Genomic DNA, 7,000 nt, shown 5'->3' with positions numbered 1-7,000 from the left:
CATGGGAGTCCAGCAACCCAGACATTACACCATCTGCTGGTCCTACAACTGCCCATTTTTAAATCAGACTTTTTTCCCCCTGCTGGTGAGTTGAGTTCCTTGTACATTCTGGTTATCAATCTCCTGTCTGGTGTACAGCTTGCAAATATTTTCTCCCATTATGTATGTCTCTTCATCCTACTGAAGGTTTCTTTTGTCGTGCAGAAGATTTTTAGTTTTATGTAATCTTATTTGTCTGTTTTTGCCTTTGTTGCCTGTACTTTCAAGGTTTTATTCAAAACCTTTGTCCATATCAATGATCTGAAGCATTCCCTATGTTTTCTTCTAGTCATTTTATAGTTTCAGGTCTTATGTTTTAGCAGTTGATCAATTTTTGAGCTAATTTTTGTTTATAATGAGAGATAGGGATTTAGTTTCCTTCTGCATATGGGTATGCAATTTTCCCAGCACCATTTATTGAAGAAACTGCCTTTTCCCTCAGTGAATGTTTTTGGGACCTTTGTCAAAAATCACTTGGCTGTATGTAAGTAGATTTATATCTGGGTTCTATATTCTATGTGTCTGTTTTGTGCCAGTATTATTGCTTTGTAGTATATTTTAAAGTTAAGTGTTTATGACTCCTCCAGCTTTGTCTTTTTGCACAGGATTGCTTTGGCTATTCAGGATTTTTTGTGACTCCACACAAATCTTATAATTGTTTTTTCTTTTTTCCTTTTTTAATGGTGAAAAAAATGTACATTAAGAATTAGCCAGCTGGACTCAGTTTAGATTATCTCAGTTTTGTTGGTACCATCCAAAGCGTCACGATCAGGAGCCAGTTGCATGTATGCCTTTTTCTCCCCATCAGGCCTGATTAGGGTGTTGACCTCAGCCTAATATCACAGACCTAGTATCATAGAGCTTCTTCACACCCTGTTTGCTCTGGTGCTTGTTGCTTTGACATGCACAATGAATGCAAGTGTGTTGTCTTCTATCTTCTTCATGGAAGACTCGATGTTTGGGAGAACTTGATGATGGCATGAGTCAAACTTGTGTCTCCTGGGGGGCACTCATCCAGAGATATCTGGGCTGCCTCCAGAGCCACAGTGTCTTGGACCTCTGGAAAGTGGATGATGTGCACTTTCTCTTTTATTCTTTTTTGTGCTGTGGATGCCTTTCACACCTTCTTGGCCTTTAATGCCTTTGCTTTGGCTTCAGCTTTGGGAGAGGCAGATTCCTTTTTCATTTTTGATGCCATCTTGGTGAAAAGGTACAATACTTTTTTGAACAATGTCCTTGTATTTCCATAGGGATGTGTTGAATCTAGTTCTTTTTTTAGTAGTATAGACTTTTTAATAATATCCGGTCTATGGAATTTAATTTGTTCATATTCATGGTTATAATATTGTTTAAAGTTTACTTATTTATTTCATGAAAGACACAGAAAATGAGTTGGTGCACCCCCAATAGGGTCTTTACACCAAGATCCACCCCCAATTTCAGCTGGCCTAGATCACAGGCACGCACACAAGTCTGGAGTGCTCAGGGAGGGTGTGGGACTTTTTCCATGTGGTTCCAGTTCATTACCACTGAGCCACCACCTGGTCCCTATTAAATATTAATGATATTGTCTTAAGTCACTACGTTTTAGGGTAATCTATTGCACAGAGATAACCAATACATCTTCCAACCTCTAACTTTTCCTCCACACATATGCCGGTTCTCTTCTAATCTTGGCTTTTAGCAGATGCCTGACCACCGATTTCACAGACAAAACAGAGGTCTTCAGTTAGACAGAAGTTTCCTCAATTTATTGAAAGCAAGTCTACACTCCTAAGATCATTTGATCTATAAGTCCCTTTCTTATGCAATTAACTTATTTTCCTCCTGTATCTTTATCATCTTCCTTTGCTGGATCCTCCCTATCAGCATTTTAATGACCTCTCTCCCATCCAAAAACATAAGAAACTAAAACTATCTTGACTCATCACTCTCTATAAGTACTCTTTCAAGTAATACCCTATGTTTGCCATTTAAATTTCTTTTCCTAATTATTCCTTAACCTACTTCTGTATAGACATCTCACCTTCCCTCTCCTCTCCCAGAAATCTGCTAAATCTGTTCTTGCTAAGGTCCGCTACCAAAGATGTCCATGATGCTAAATATACTAAAATATTCCTAGTCTTTATTTATTTAGTTTTGATCATTTGGCAACATGTGGCACTGCAGACTAAATTCTTCCTTTTGAAATCCTCTCCCCTCGTGGCTTTCTTGATGTTGATTCTTCCGGTTTTCCAGCTTTCTCCATGCTCAGTCCTTTAAGGTTCTTCTATTTAATCCAAAAACATTGATACTGCTCATTGACAAAGTCCTACATCATTATCCATTTTGACTCCACAAACCAGGGTGTCCCAAATCAACTGTCTTAGGGACTAGGCAAGTAACAAAAATGAATGATGTAAACTGAATCTAAGACATGAGAAAGTGGTAGGAATGGTGGTAAATTGCTCAAGTCCCATGTAGAAAGGCAGTCTCCATTTGGTCCAATCCAATTGTGTAGGAAAAAACTTCTATAAAGTGGAATTCTATAAAGCCTACTTTTATGTCAGTTTCTTCATCTTAAAGTATATCACTTGGAGCCAATAGGTGGTGTGGTGGTTAAGGTGCTATACTCCCACATGGCTGACTGCAGTTTGGGTCCTGGACCTGGTGACTTGCTTTCTTGCTTTCCCTCTCTGGAGAGTACACATAATAATAAAACATAAATAAAGTGTTAAAAATCTAAAAAAAAAAAAAAATTTGCGTAGGCCCTGCCATGGTGGCACAAGGGAGACTGGTGCCACTGCACAGTGGCTGAGGTCACATGAAAGGGCCAGGTTTGCTTCCAAGCCCACTTTAAATAGGCTAGTCACAGTCACATACCTACCATCCCAGCTGACTGGACTGTGACGTGGCAAGATCCTGTCAAAAAGACCGTCAACTGGGTTGTTGGGAAAGTTATGATGCATTTTTATATAGAAAAACAGAAAAATATGTCATGACTTTCCCGACAACCTAATACTTACGCTCCCCCACTTCCTGCTACCCTCTCTTCTCATCAAAAAAAAATATATATATATATATATAAATTGTGAATAATAGTGATAATAATATTAAAAAGTAGATAATTTAACCTACAACTGGCCAGTTGATCACTCTTGTAGATATTTCTTAAATAATCTCATCTACTTTCATGGCTTCAATATTCATTTTATGTTGAAAATTTCCAACTCTCTTAGGTTAGCTCTCTTCTCTAAGCTATGTAATATGTCCCGTATCCACTAAGAATATGTTCCAGACACCATCCCCACCATGGATACCTGAAACGGGATAGCATTAAACTCCATATTTTCTTAATCTGAACCAGGTGTTCTAAGTGAGTAATGGGCAGTGACTAGCATATAAAAGAGGGTCTTCTGGGACCAGCAGTTAGCATAATAGCTATGTCACTGGACTCCCATGTGGTCGACAGTGGTTCGAGTCCTGGACTCAGTGGCTTAAACCCACGGCGGGCATGTGTGCATGCATGCCCAAGATCCAGAGAGGAAACTGGAGGGGGAGGGGTTGCGGTGTGGCCATCCCCCCTGGGGGGTGATTTCTTGCTTTCTGTCTCTCTGTCTCTCTCTTTCTGGCGAGCGCAGAGACGCTTTAGCAAAAAAACTTCCCAAAAAAAAAAAAAAAAAAAAAAAAGAGGGTCTTCTAAAAGTTCATGGAAAATGCCTATTACCAAAAAAATATGAATGTATTTGAAATGTTTTCAGCTCCAATATAAACTAGAACTTTAACTCCATTTTTCCACAAACTTCTTAATGTCCCCCTCACACAGCTGATATAATGAACAAATGGACATATTCTAGGCAGTATAGACAGGGATAGCAGGAAATTTCATCACACTACTATGAATGATATAGACCTTTAAACATAAATAGTTTATTTCTGGAACTTTACATTTAATACTCTCAGACATTGATTGACTATGGGTAACTGAGACCACAGGAAACTGAAGCCTGTAGAAAACAAAATCATGGGTAACGGGGACTTCTACATAAAGGCCCTATATCTAACATGCCTCTTTGACATCATCACTTAGCTGACTCCTTGAAGATAATGCCTAACATTTCCACCCTCTTTCCCCAACCAGCTCCTCCAGCTGTATTCCCTAATTTGGTAAATAGTACTGCTGGATCAGGTCAAATGTTTAGGAGTGGGACCAGCAGTTAGCATAATGGCTATGTCACTGAACTCCCATGTAGCTGACCGCAGTTTGAGTCCCAGATCCAGTGGCTTAAACTTATGCCAGGCATGTGTGTGTGCGTGCCCAAAATCCCGAGAGGAGAATGGAGGAGAAGGGATTGTGGCATGGCCATCCCCCCGGGGGGGGATTTCTCACTTTCTGTCTCTCTGTCTTTCTGGTGAGCACACGTGCCCTATAGCAAAAACCTCTCCCCCCAAAAAAATGTTTAGGAGCCATCCTTGACTGTTCCTCTTCCCTTTTCACAAATCTTACCAAGCAGTATTTATTTACTGTGCCATGCTTTACAGCCAATATTGATTCTATCTGTAGATGTTACCCAGCTCTCTGAACTCATTTGTTACCATGAATGATTTCATTCCTTCCAACTTGTCTCCTTGCAGCTTGTCCCATTTGACCCATACTGGGACTAGAGTTATCTCTTCAGTAAATTTTCAGGGGCCAGCTCTGTGGCCTGTTGGTTAACGAAGCTGGGTTCCACATGGCCAAATAGGTGGTTAGTATACCACACCGAGCAACTAGGAAAAGAGAGAGATATGCCTGTCTTATACCTAATGCTGTTTTACTGGCTGTGAAGAATTGTTAACATTTGATACATTGTTTAATGGCTAAGTGAGTAGTTTGCTGTGAAGAAAATGTTTGAGTATAATGCTGCTTGCTGAGAGCATACCTGACTCCATTTTGTAGTACATTCAGACTGGCATTAGTTGTTTCCGGAAATTCAACATTCAGCCAACACCCTAGTGCTTATCACTGATAGCAAACTAGCCATATACTGACCGATACCTTGAGGGACATAAGCATGGTCTATACTTCACCCCACCTCATGACTGGCAAAAATACGTAAACAAATCCCACTGTTTTGACCAAAATCCCATAGACTTACATGTAAAATGTTACAAAAATATTTTGATGTTTTGTCAAGTCACCATGAGCCTGTCAAAACTAGACATAAAAAGGAGCCTGAGCCCAGCTCATCAACTCTGTCCTCCGCTTAGGCCAGAGCCCGTCTAACTATATCTAAGATCTCCCTTGCAGTCAGAGGCTCTGTCAGTTCAGCACACTGATTCCTCCTCTCCCAGATGCCTCCCTTTCTCTCAGCTATCTTTGATGCTCCACTGTCGGCCACTAGTCCTGACCTCCATATTCCAAGATCACCGGTCGAACTCTTCCTCCTCATTCGCCCTCAGTCATCTTGTGGCCACCGTCACCATCTCATTCTCTAAGATCTTCCGGGAGCTCATTTCCGGCTCACCTACTGTGCCTCGTAGATGCCCAGCGAGTTAGGCACTGGGCCTCCCTTATGCCCTTGTAGACGGCACTCCCTGACATTGTGCCAGCATAAGACGCTCTGCACCATGTCCCATCGTGACTTGTAAGTCCCCTTTTCCCTGTGTGATTAAAGTAACCTGAAAGGCAAACCTCAGTCCTGTCCTTCCGTGGGCTAGAACACAGACTGGCTGTAACTGCTTGGGCAGCCAATAAGAGTGATTGAAATCTTTATTAAGCCTTATACTCCCCCCTCCCTTCCAAAACTCCCCTTGCCATGCTGCACGGCAGTACCTGTGCTCCAAATCATGACAGGGTAGAAAAAAGGAGAAAGGATTGCATCGTGGCCATGCCCCATGGTCTAAGGGGCAAGGGTGCGATCACTATCTTTCTGTCTGACAAGCACATGTACTCTCTAATAAGAAAGAAAAAAAGGTCAATTTTAGAATATCTCCACCCTGTGCTGAACTTCAAAATTTCCTGGCCATTTAAAAAAAATAAAATCCATCATTAACACTGTTTACAAGGCCCTAGTAGGTGTATCCCAGCAACAGCCTTTCAGTTTCCAGAATACTATAATCTTGGTACCTATGCACGTGCTGTACCCTTGGCTAGGAATACCTGGACTTCACATCACTTCTTAGAGGTCACTGGCTTTCTTTGACCCTCACTTAACCTTATTCTTCACAGCTAATATTTAGCAGCCAGCACCTGGGTAACTATCATTCAAAATGCCCATCTATTCTACTAGTCTAAGACTCACAAGGCAGAAATCATTTGTACCTTGTTCACCTATGGATTTCTCAGTCCCATAAACAGCGCCCAGTACTTGAATGTACGATTGTTGAATAAAACCTTCGTACGTAGCTATCTGAGTTCTTCCCTAATCTCCATTCTCAAGCTCTTAAGAAAAAAGTAAATCTTCATAGCCACAATTGCACTAGACTCAAAATGCTTTTCTTGGATGGAAGGAAAGAACCAGTCACGTGCGACTACAGGTCACTGGCTCCTTAGACCCGGGAGCGGTGGGGTGGGAGCCGCTAGTACATCCTGGCTAACGGAATCCGGGCAGACCCGCGTTCTGAGCCCAGCAAACACGTGCTGCCCGCCAGGCGTGGCGAGGGCGGGCACTGGGGAGGAAGATCCCGGGCGACCCGAACGTGCTCGCGCCCGTGGCGGCTGCAGCCCGCGTCGCGGCCGCCGGGGTGTCCGAGCGAGCCACGTTCGCCAGCTGGACCCGAGCGGACCGAGCGCCCCAGATCTCGCGGGGAAAATGGAAGGCGAACCGCGGCGTAGGAGCCAGGAGAGGTGTGGGGTGAATTACGCCCCGGGAGGGGAGGGCATGGAAGGAGAGGCGCAGAGGAGCAGAGAAGAGAGAGGGCGGGCTGCGAGCTAGGTAAGGCGGGCCGACGGCTGCTGGGGAAGACAGTGGGCGGGGGGGGGCGTGACCGCAGCCGCCGC

The 7,000-nt window shown here is 43.1% G+C and overlaps 1 protein-coding gene across 3 annotated transcripts in view; it reads left to right on the top strand.

The window, feature by feature from the left end:
- The first annotated feature begins 6,687 nt into the window (after positions 1–6,687).
- Positions 6,688–7,000, top strand: part of ZBTB35 (zinc finger and BTB domain containing 35) — a 41,866-nt gene continuing 41,553 nt past the window's right edge. Inside the window, exon 1 of one of the 3 annotated variants that reach the window (XM_014583618.2) lies at positions 6,688–6,847. The gene's annotated coding sequence lies outside the window, so the exon portion shown is untranslated. Of the gene's footprint in view, positions 6,936–7,000 lie in introns of all 3 variants that reach the window. The other 2 variants (XM_006166956.3, XM_014583621.2) reach the window with 2 other exon arrangements.

This window comes from Tupaia chinensis, unplaced genomic scaffold (assembly GCF_000334495.1).
Source record: "Tupaia chinensis unplaced genomic scaffold, TupChi_1.0 Scaffold144378_1, whole genome shotgun sequence".
NCBI lineage: Eukaryota > Metazoa > Chordata > Mammalia > Scandentia > Tupaiidae > Tupaia > Tupaia belangeri.
This window is presented reverse-complemented; position numbering and strand designations above follow the sequence as displayed.